The sequence below is a fragment of the Schistocerca piceifrons genome, chromosome 4 (assembly GCF_021461385.2).
Source record: "Schistocerca piceifrons isolate TAMUIC-IGC-003096 chromosome 4, iqSchPice1.1, whole genome shotgun sequence".
Taxonomy (NCBI): Eukaryota; Metazoa; Arthropoda; class Insecta; order Orthoptera; family Acrididae; genus Schistocerca; species Schistocerca piceifrons.
In genome coordinates, this window is record NC_060141.1 from 591823519 (window position 1) to 591836168 (window position 12650).

Sequence of the window (12650 nt, forward strand, 5' to 3'; positions counted from 1 at the left end):
GGGCTGCCTGGCTGTCTGAATAGATGCAGATGCTACGGTCCTTGTAGCACCTACGCATATTCTCCTCCACACATGCCCTGATTGCAGTAATTTCAGCTTGGAATACTGAGGCCAGTTTTCCTAGAGAGATGATGCCCTCCAGTCTTGGCTGAACCCTGTACACCCCTGCCCCAACGACTTGGTCTATTTTCGACCCATCAGTGAACCAAACGATGTCCCTCATACAGTGTCGAACTGTTTTTTCCCACTGCTCCCTGCTTCCAATTATTATAATTAAAGGCTTGTCAAAGCAGTTGGGAGTTATTATATAGTCGGCAGGCATTTCCCCAGCCATTCCTATATTTACCTCACTCACTATGTTAGTGTGTGATTTTGGATATCCGAATGAGATCCAGTTTTTACCAGTTTTAAGTCTGTGTGCGCCAGCTGCTGCCTCCATTTTGATCCAAGGGTGTATTGGAGGCATGTCCAGCATGGCTTCCATTCCAGCGCTTGGTGTGCTACTAATTCCGCCTGGCATGGCTAAGCAGGCCAATCTCTGCATCTTAGCAAGCTCCTTAGCTGCAACCCGCTGTTCTACCTTCTGCCACCATACTAAGGCCCCATAGAAAATCCTAAGTCTGACCACTGTGGCTTATATCCAGTGCATACCCCTAGGGCTTGGGCCCCAGTTTTTGCCACAAGCCCTTCTACTACTCACTAGAGAACTTTTTGCCTTGGAGCAGATGCTTCTAATGTGAGAGGTCCATGTTAGCTTCTCATCTAAGGTTACCTCTAGATATTTCACTATCCCCTTCACAGGTACAGTTTCATCGAAGAGCTTTAGATTCCAACCTGAGTGTTGAATGTGCCTCTTCATAAATGGCATCACAATAGTCTTCTTAGGATTAACCCTCAGATCCTATTTGGTGCACCAGTTTTGCACAATGTCCAAATTTCCTTGTGCCATGTTTCTAACTGTGTCATTAAATTTGCTGTTTCTATGACAAGGTCATCTGCGTATCCTTGGCAGAAGCATTGTCTGGAATTTAATTCCTCAATGAGTTCGTTCACCACTAGATTCCACAAAAGATGGGGCAAAACTCCTCCTTGTGGGCAACCTCTAGTGGTGTTACTTACTATCTGTTCATTCATCATGGTAGCCTCTACTTTTCTTCCACTTAGCGTGGCCCTGGTCCACCTGCATGTAACGGTCCCCAGGTCATGCACCTCTGCTGCCCTTACCATAGAATCGAAGATCGTGTTACTGAAGGCCCCCTAGATATCCAGGAAGATGCAGGCGGCTATTTCTCGGAAGTGAATTGCTGTCTCCACCTTAACGAGTTCGTGGAGAGCTGACTCGCATGATTTGCCTGGTTGATATGTGTGTTGGTTTGAATGTAGAAGGGCCCTACTAGCCTCCTCTCCCCAACATACACATTAACCAGTTTTTCCGACGTTTTGAGAATGGAGGAGGGCAGACTGATGGGTCCCATACCCTTAGCCTTGGTGTGATCAATTCTCCCTGGCTTTGGGATGAAGACAACATTCATGCCCTCCAAGCCTTGGGAATGATTCCTACTGCTAGGCTAACCCTGAATAGCCTGCATAGGACTCTTATGAGCCTCTATCTTGCCTGTTGCAGGAGAGCTGGAAAAATGTCATCTGGGCCAGGTGACTTGAACGGTTGGAATGTTCCCACCGCCCATTGGATTTTATTAAAGTTCACACTCTCCTTGGTCGATTCCCAGTCCTCTCTTCCAGTGCCTGAGAACCAATGTCTCTCCAGCATCACATTCTGGACTGTGTTGTCTGGCAGAGCATATTGAGGAAAGTGAGTTATGAGCAGCAGTACCAGTGTCTCATGTACTGTCTTTGTATATTCCCCATCCTCCTTCCTCAATGTACCTCCTGGATTGGTTGGTACTCTAGTGAGAATCTTATGAAATCTGGCTTGCGCAGCCGTGCTCTCCACTTACTCACGGAATGCCTTCCAGGATACTTTCTTTGCTTGTCTGATTGCAAGATTGCAGTTGAAAGGAGCTTCACGATATTTAGCCCATCGTCCTTTACATCTTGCAATATTAAACAGTCTCTGTAGCTGTTTTTTTTGCATTTCAAAGTCGCTATTCCATCAAGGTACACTCCTATTTGTGCTGTTCTTGGTGATTGTGCAATTCTCCTGATATGAGGTCACTATGACAGAGGTAACAGCTTCTGTTACTTCCTCAAATTCTACTGGATTCCTTAACGAGGTTTTAATTTCCGATAAGCCTAAATCCTCCTATATGTGTCCCAGTCCGTTTTCCTGGGATCACTATAGGTCAAGGTCTGTCTGATTCCCAATGCAACCTTGAATTTTTATGTATGTGTGGTCCGATGAGGACGGCTCCAACACCACATGCCATTGTTTGACATAGCTGCCCATCATCGTGGAACTAAAGGTTATGTAAATTTCTTCTTCTCTTCTGCTATTCCTGAAGGTAGGTTCATTGCCCCTATTCACGACCTCTAAGTTGTTAGCTAAAAGGAATTCAAGGAGGTACTCACCTCTACTGTTAGTGTCCTTGCACCTCCACACTAGGTTGTGGGTACTGGCGTCGCATCCTACCAGCAGTTGGTCACCTTGCCGATGGCAAGTCTCTACCAATCTCCTCATTTCCAAGGGAGGAGGAGAGCTGTCTTCGTAAGGAAGGTATGCTGAGGCCAAAACAATTTCCCTCGCGATACCTTCTTCACATTGCTGCATTTTAATGGTCACTAAGTCCCTAGAGCAGAAATCCATCATTGGCATGAAAGAAATTCCATTTCTTACATAGATGCATGTTAAGGGGTTTGATAGATTTCTAGCATAAATCAGCTTATCTCCAGTACCAGCGAAGCCCAATACACCCCCTTTATATAAATTGAGTTCTCGTATCAGGGCCACGTCCTCCTCCTGTCTCCCCAGCAGCTATTCAGGGCAGCAGTGGCCCTTCACTGTGCTGCAGATTAATCTGCAACACCTCCAGCCTCCGTCTTGCTTCCATCTTTGATGTCTTTGAGAACCCTCACGGTGACCTGCGAGAACCCTAAAAACAATTTCAGGTCCTGCTCCCGCATCGCCTTCAGGAACTTCTCTCCGACCTCCACTGCCAAGGTTCATCCTTCTGGTGCAACCCTCTGGCTGATCACTCTCCAATCTTCTGTCGACACTTCTGGGTTCTGGGTCCCTATTTTCCCGAACAGTGTCGTAGAAGAGACTTTCTTAAGGATCATTGGAACCCGTTTTGGCATCTTTGTGGTCTTAGGAAGCTCCGCTCTCGTCTTAACCAGCAGCTTCACATCTTCCCATGGGGATATCATGGGCACCTTGTCCTTGAGCCATTCTACCGTGTACACCCCCTCACAGACAAAAATGAGGACACCACGATCTAGATAGACCCTCCTGAAGTTTGTTCCTGGGCCAGCGTCCCCTTCCCCCCCCCCCCCCCCCCCCCGCCCCCGCCCCCGCCCCCGCCCCCGCCCAATCTTTTCAAAGAGGGCCATCTGTACCAATTCCTCCTGCTGCGAAGTGATGGTCACCAGTGGATAGCCTTCCTGGATAACTGCCGTACTAAAAACCGAGACTGCTGTACTACAGGCCTGTTTCACTATTTCTTGCCTCGGTTTTTTCTGGACTCGCTTATCCAAGGAGGAGGGAGTATTTTATTCCTCCCTTATCCGCTTGCTACCTGTCTTTGACGTAGTGGAGGTCTGCTTATCCCTTTCAACTTGAGACCGTTTCTTCCTGGGGGTCTTAGGTTCAAGTCCCTTTAATTCTCTCCACTTGTCTTTAGGAATCCATTCTTTCTCTTCTTTTTTCCTCTGTTCCCTGAGTAGTTGTTTCCTCCTCTGTGCCCCAGACAAGCCTCTGATCTTAATCTGGTCTAGCTTTTCGGTTACAGTTCCAGTTTCTGGCTCAGGTCTAGGCCCTGATTCATTAGTGGGAGTGCTTCCATCGGTACTCACCCCAATGTTTGGATATCTGAGGTCTCAGTGTGCCCCTCAGTTTGTTTTTCTGTGTTTTCTTTAATCGTGTCCATATTGGTCCCACGAGATTTGGGGATCTACAAGGTCCACACCACGAATATCCTGCGTGGTGTAAAGCTACTACTTGGGGAGGTCGCCCGGTATCCCTGAGGCTCCGTTTGCGACACATGTGCCACGCACCCCTCGACACGGATCGCATCACACCTTGGGTTGGGTCAGGGAATTGGGTAGGACTAGGAATGGATAGGGAAGATGGAACGTTGTGGGACACTCTTAGTCTGACCCATCGGCTGACGCCTTTCCGGTGGTAGGTCCTCAACCTTCGGCATAGCCCTCAGCTTACGCGGATACGCAAGCCTCTCCACCCACACGGACAGTGCTTCGTCGAGGTGGTGTCCCCCGGAGAGGAGACTAGTACTCTTACGTTCACAGTTATTTCACGTAATTTATCTATGCGTAAAAATTATTTACACTTGTTCAAGAACACTTTCTTGTTGAAATGTAGGTCTATATACGGAAATACCGCGAAATCTGAAAGTAACCGTCATGATTTTCATGTGTTTGACTAGAAAGGATACAATATTGAATGTATCTGTATGTCGAATAATTTGTTTCTTTACTACGAGATAACATTCTTGAAGATGTGATAAGGAAGAGTAGCCCACATATATTTCCTTCATCCTGCTAATTATGTGACAAAGAGTGTACAAGCTTTACTCGCTGATGACCTGAAACCTGATGAGGAGGAGTTTTAACTTACAGTTTTGGTGTGGCTATCTGCAACTATTTTAGACATACCTTTTTGATTTTGTAGTGAGGCTGTTTCTTTAAGAAACTCTAGCAACAGAGGAAATCTTTTAGAGTGCACTGTTTCTGCAGTATGTCTAATGTACAACGTAACAGAATTCATTGACAGGTAGATGTAATGAAATGCTGCCTGCAAATAATTTTGAATGTGACTCGATACGTCAGAATGCAGTTTTTGAACAGTGTTATAGTTTATAAACAGGCAGCGCACTGCATCCCATTATGGTGTGACGTCACTGCAGTAGGGAAATAATGATTCACACCTACATACACTATGTGATCAAAAGTATCCAAAAGCATATATTTTTCATAATAGGTGCTTTGTGCCGGCACCTACTGCCAGGTACTCCATATCAGCGACCTCAGTAGTCATTAGACATCATGAGAGACTAGAATGGGGCGCTCTGCGGAACTCACGGACTTCGAACGTGGTCTGGTGACTGGGTGTCACTTGTGTCATACGTCTGCACGCGAGATTTGCAAACTCCTAAACATCCGTAGGTCCACTGTTTCCGATGTGAAAGTCAAGTGGAAACGTGAAGGGACACGTACAGCACAAAAGCGTACAGGCCGACCTCGTCTGTTGACTGACAGAGACCGCCCACAGTTGAAGACGGTCGTAATGTGTAATAGGCAGACATATATACAGACAATCACACAGGAATTCCAAACTGCATCAGGATCCACCGGAAGCACTGTGACAGTTAGGCGGGAGGTGAGAAAACGTGGATTTCATGGTCGAGCGGCTGCTCGTAAGTCACACATCACGCCGGTAAATGCCAAACGACGCCTTGTTTGGTGTAAGTAGCATAAACACTGGGCGATTGAACGGTGGAAAAATGTTGTGTGGAGTGACGAATCACCTTACTCAGTGTGGTGTCCGATGGCAGGGTGTGGGTATGGCGAATGGCCGGTGAACGTCATCTGCCAGCGTATGTAGTGCCAATAGTGCGAACAGTAAAATTCAGAGGCGGTGGTGTTACGGTGTGGTCGTGTTTTTCATGGAGGGGCTTACACCCGTAGTTGTTTTGCGTGGCACTATCACAGCAGAGGCCTACACTGATGTTTTAAGCACCTTCTTGCTTCCCACTGTTGAAGAGCAATTCTGGGATGACGATTGCATCTTTCAACACGATCGAGCCCCTGTTCATAATGCACGACCTGTGGTGGAGTGGTTACGCAACAATAACATCCATGTAATTGACCGTTCTGCACAGAGTCCTGGCTTGACTCCTATAGAACACCTTAGGGATGTTTTGGAACTTCGACTTCGTACCAGGCCTCACCGATCGACACCGACTCTTCTCCTCAGTACAGCACTCCGTGAAGAATGGGCTGTCATTCCCCAAGAAACCTTCCAGCACCTGACTGAACGTATGCCTGCGAGAGTGGCTAAGGGTAGGCTATTACCATATTGAATTCTAGCAATACCGATTGAGGGCGCCACGAACTCGTAGGTCATTTTAAGCCAGGTGTCCGGATTCTTTTGATCACATAGTGGACTCAGTCATCCTGGGAGGTATCATGCGTTCCTCGCGACCTTGGGCGGAGTAGAAGGTGTTTGGTGTAACGGCAAACATCTCACAAGCGAGTTCTGGTCTCTATAACACCCAGCCCACAGCACTCATGTTATATGCTGGGTATCACGGTGTGTGGTGTTACCCGATTTTAGGTGTAGTGTCCCGGGTTCGAAACTCGACAGTGCTTCAATTTTAAATAAAAATCGGCAGCACTGGAATCGAAAAACTTCCAGCATAAGTAATCACCATCATTCTGCCAACGGCATTCTCAAAGAGGGTGGAGGTGCGGACAAAGATTCAGGGTACTCTCTTGCCCTTGGGATGGGAAACTGACCCTAAAGGGAGAAAGAATAAATAATGATCAACGACATGAGGCTGCATAAGGCAATGGAAACTCTGCATTAAAGATACATAACACGACATGTGGCTGGTAATAGAATAAGTGCCACGGTGATCTCTCCATTGGCGAAATATTGCGGACTAGACAGCCATTCGGATCTTCGGGAGGAGGCGATTAGAAAAAGATTGAATAACCAACAAAAGGATAATGTTCTACGAGTCGTGGCCTGGAATTTCCGAAGTTTGAACATCGTAGGGAAGCCGGAAAATCTGAAAACGGAAATGCTATGACTCATTCTAGGTAGGATTCAGTGAAGTGAAATGGAAACAAGACGGGTATAGAGTAATATCAAAAGCAGCAGAAAATGATATAAAAGGAGTAGGATTCGTCATGAGCAGAAATGTAGGACTTGGTTTGAGGTACTGTTAACAGTTTAGTGAGAGTCTTGTTCTAATCATAATCGACAGCAAACCATCACCGGCGACAATAGTTGAGTTATACATGTCGACGTCAAAAGCAGAAACTGAAGTGGTAGAGCAAGTATATGAGGATACTGAAAGGGTAATTCCGAACGTAAACGGAGATGAAAATCTAGTAGTCATTGGGGACTGGAATGCGGGTGTAGGGGAAGGAATAGAAGAAGGGCTTTCGGGAAGCATGGGCTTGATACTAGGAATGAGGGAGGTGAAAAACTAATCTAGTTCTGCAATCAATTTCAGCTAGTAATAGCGAATACTCTGTTCAAGAATCACAAGAGGAGGAAATACGCTGGGTAAAGGCAGGGAGATATGAGAAGATTTCAGTTATAACACATCATGATCAAACAGGGATTTCGAAATCAAATATTGGATTTTATCCAGGGGAGACTCAACTTACAATTTGCTAATGATAAGCAGCACGTTGAGGTTTAAGAGACTAGTCAGGGAGAATCAGTACGCAAAGAAGTAGGATAGGTAAGCTCTAAAGGACTGAGGAGATACGCTTGAAGTTCTCTGAGGCTACAGATTCTGCGATATCTCAACAGGCACCACAGCTGAAGAGGGGAATCACAGAAGGTGGAGAGAAAAGCGTTGGTACAAGGAGGGTAACTATGAAAAAACCATGAGTAAGAGAAGAAATAGTATAGTTAATCGACGAAAGAAGGGAGCACATAAATGTCCCGGGAAAATCAGAAATACAGAAATAAAAATCCAACAGGACTGAAATACTGGGTGGTGCACGAAATGTGTTACCAATTGTTTCTTTCACAATTTACGACGCACATTAGATATCCCGTTAGGATCTCTACAGCAGTACCACCAGAGCTTGGAAAAACAAATGAGTAACGAACTGACGTGTAATTCACGATACTGCCGCTAGGAGACTAATAAGCAGCAATGGCTGACAATGGAAGACTGATGACACAGCAATGATTGGCAATTGTGTTACTTTATCATGGAACGAAAAGCCTTGTTGTGACTCAGAGGCGTTTTCGACAACAGCTTAACACACGATGGGCCCCTTGACAGAAGACCATCCACAGGTTGTACGATAAATTTGTACAGGAAGGAAAGCCGGCCGCTGAGGCCAAGCCGTTATAGGCACTTCAGTCCGGAACCGTGCTGCTGCTACGGTCGCAGGTTCGAATCCTGCCTCGGGCATGGATGTGTGTGATGTCCTTAGGTTAGTTAGGTTTAAATAGTTCTAACTATAGGGGACTGATAACCTCAGATGTTAAGTCACATAGTGTTAAGAGCCATTTGAACCATTTGGAACAGGAAGGAGCAGTATTGGAACCGAAGCGACCTCGGCCTAAGCCAGATTGTTCGCAGGAGAATATTGAAGCGGTACGAGTTGCTGTACAGAGAAGTCCCGGGAAATCGTTTAGAAAGGCAGCAATGCAACTGGGAATATCCAGACGCTCCGTTCAACGCATTCTTAAAAGTGACCTCCATATGTACCCATACAAGATGACCTGTGCACAGAATCTCACTGAAGAACAAAAACAGCAGAGACTACTGTTTGCTCAGTTGGCGGAGGATAGGGAAGAAACTCTCAACAACGTTTGGTTTTCAAACGAGGCGCATTTTCATTTAGACGGTGTGGTTAACGAACAAAATGTACGCTATAGGGCCACTGAAACCCACAATTGCTTCATGAACGACAACATTATGCTCCGAGGATTACAGCGTGGGCAGCAATTTTCAGTCACGGACTTATTGGACCCTCTTTCTTTGAAGAAACTATGAACAGAGAGCGTTATTTGAGCGTACTTCGCAATAGCTTCATTCCACAGCTTCTTGCTACTGCCTCGCCCTTCAACACGCAATGGTTCATGCAAGATGGAGCAAGGCCACATACTGCAAACACTGTTGGAGTTTTTACACGAGCATTTCGACATGCGGATCATTTCACTCAGGTTTCCATGTCGCTTCAATGACAGACAAAATTGGCCTCCCAATAGTCCAGACCTCAATCCATGTGACTTTTTTTCTTTGGGGGTACCTAAAGGAAAAAATTTTCCCGAAACGTCCATGTGATTAAATGGAGCTCACAAGACTTATTCTTCAAGCTAGTAGTGAAATTACGGAAGACATGTGCCGTAGGGTAATCACTAACTTCAGTGTTCGTTTGAAGGAAGTTAGGAAAAGAAATGGTGGAAATATTGAGCATATGCTGAGTTAGAACAAATCTCCATGGATGTTCCTTTCCGATTGCATTGACAATAAAGTTTATATTCAAAAACAAAATGGTAACACATTGAATAGGAAAAGGGAAGCTAACGCGAATTTGTTCAAAATGGTTCAAATGGCTCTGAGCACTATGGGACTCAACTTCTGAGGTCATTAGTCCCCTAGAACTTTGAACTAGTTAAACCTAGATAACCTAAGGACATCACACACATCCATGCCCGAGGCAAGACTCGAACCTGCGACAGTAGCGGTCTCGCGGTTCCAGACTGCAGCGCCTAGAACCGCACGGCCACTTCAGCCGGCCGCGAAATTGCTACATGACAAATGTGAAGAAATGGAAAAGAAATGAGTGTCGGAAAGACTGGCTCAGCATATAGAAAAGTCAGATCAGGCTTCGGTGGAGTGAAAAGTTAGGGTGGAAACATTAAGAGTGCAATTTGAACTCCACTGTTAAATGAAGGGAAGATAGCGGATAGGTGCAGCGACTACACTGAGGGCCTCTGTGAGGGGAGGGCTTACCTCATGAAGTAAAAGAAGAGAAAAGAGATAGGGGGTCCAGTAATAGAATCAGAATTTAAAAGAGCTTTGGAAGACATAAAACCAAATATGGCAGAAGGACGGAAAGCATGCCACCGATATTTCTCAATCATTGAGCAAGTGGCAACAAAACGGTTATTCACGTTGGTGTGTACGATGTATGAGACTGGCGATATACCATCAGACTTTCTGAAAAAGAATCCACAGAATTCCCAAGATTGCAAGAGCTGACGAGTGCGAGAATTATCGCACAATTAGCTTAGCAACTCCTGCATCCAAACTGCCGGCAAGAATAATATACAGAAGAATCAAAGGAAAATTGTGGACATGGTAGATGACAAATAGTCAGGCTTTAAGGAAAGGAAAGGCACCAGAGGAGCACTTCTGACGTAGCAGTTGATGTTGAAAGCAAGAATGAAGAAAGATCAAGACACGTTCATAGGATCTGTCGACATGAAAACAGCGTTCACCAATATCCAATGATTCAAGATGTTCGAAATACTGTGAAAAATAGGGCTAAGGTGTAGGGAGATACATGTAATATACAATACGTGCAAGGACCAAGAAGGAACGATAACAGTGGAGGACACTGTAAGAAGTACATGGATTAAAAAGGGTGTAAGATAGGGTGTAGGTTTTCGCCCGACTGTTCGATCTTTACATCGAAGAAGCAATGACGGAAACAAAAGAAAGATTCAAGAGCGGGATTAAAATTCAAATGGAAAGTATATCAGTGTTTAGATTCGCTGACGACATTGCTGTCCTCAGTAAAAGTGGAGAGGAATTACAGGATCTGTTGAATGGAATAAAGTCTAATGAGTACAGAATATGGACTGAGAGTAAAACGAAGATAGACGAAAGTAATAAGAAGTAGCAGAAATGAGAAACTGAGAGACTTAGCAGCTTAATTCGTGATCGCAAAGTAGTGATTCTGCTACCCAGGCAGCGACATAATCCATTACGAGCGGGGGAAAGAGGATACACAAAAAAGGATAGCACTGACAAAAAGGCCATTCCTTACCAAGGGAAGTCCACTAGTCGGAAAAATTTCTGATAAAGTACGTCTGGAACACACATGGACTGTAGGAGAACCGGAACAGGGAAGAAATGAAGAATTTGAGACGTGGAGCTACAGAAGAATGTTGAAAGTTAGGTGGACTGATTAAGTAATGAGGAGGTTCTTCGTTGAATCGGTGAGGAAAGGAATATACGATGAACACTGACAAGAAGAAGGGATAGGATGATACGATATTCGTTAAGACATCAGCAGATAACTTCCTTGGTACTAGACGGTGTCGTAGAGGCTAAAAGCTGCAGAGGAAGAGAGAGATTGGAATACTTGCAGAAATAATGGAGGACCTAGATTACAAGTGGCCGCGACAAATCAGCCAGTCTTTTATTTGCGTTCCAGATGTCGTAAGCCTGTTGTCCCTTTCGTTGAGGGGGCCCTCCAAACCAGTCAGAAGACTGATGACAAAAAAGATCTACCATTTCCACTATGTCGGGTGAAGGTTTCCGTCTGTAAATAAAACTGATTTCCAATCTACCCAGCACATGGCAGAAGAAGAAGTAGTCGGGATCTACGTTCCCTCTAACTTTTATCCATCAGACAACTGTTTCGAATGAAGATACGAACGGCCACCATTGCATATTCCTACCCTCACTAGAAAGTCGCAGCCGTTGTATTTTGGTATTCCGTGAACTAACATTGGCCAATTACACATATCCACTCTCGCAAACACGTTAGGTTTCAGGAGCGTCACAAAACAGTGGCGCTCCAAACAAGAAAACTGAGTCCAGTGTTTCTTTCTAAGACATACTGTCACTACTTTCTTAATGATAACAATTGCAACAATCCAAATTGCACATGAAATTTCTGGTTTATCATTTGTTCCAGTGAACGTATGTGTATTACGGTCAGTTTCACGCCGTCATTTACAGTTGTACATTGTTGTACACCTATACTTTGCTTCTGCCAAATGCAAAGCCACCGCCTCTCACTCAAGGGGAACATTTCAATGCTCAGGAAATCAAGTTGAAACATATCTCAGGAAACAGTGCAATCTAAGACAAACGTCCAAGTTTTGAAACTACTCTAACATAAACCCAACCTATCAATTAGAGCAGCTAGTATACGTTTTTCGTTTTCAGGTCTGCTGGGATTTGATTTAATAAACATTCTCAGTTCTCATACTTATTTTCGCGTTTCAACTCTCAGACTTATTTAATACTCCTATCTTTCAGCCAGTCACATCTGTAACTACAGCACTCCTGAGGTGAGCACAATGATCTGTTCTGCAGCCCTTCCAGTAAGGCTGCTTCTCTGTGTGGTCCTGTCGCCTGGAGTGATTCTAGTACTACCTTTGACCACGTAATGGACACAGATTTCCCCTGCCTTCGTGTGAAGGCCATTTATTACCTCAACAAATCCAGGAAACACTAAGGAAACCATTATGTCAACAGTGGAAAAATACCAAATTCACCTCCTTCGTTAATGGTTGCGAACAATACAGTACATCACTGCTGGGGCACTACGTCTGCATCTTGTGTGGAAAATCTTTCACCTTCGTTTCCCTGAGCTGCCTCACTTACCAGCGCTTAAATGTTCTTAAAAAACCACTCCAAAACTGAAAGGCCGAATCAGATATTTTTCTGCTGTGAAAACACGTCTCTACAATGCTCTGAAACGATTCATTGCATGTTTCTACACCTACGTCTACATCTACACTCCGATGGCCACCTCTCTGCATGTGGAGGTGGGTACTTTGCACATCAGTGCCACTT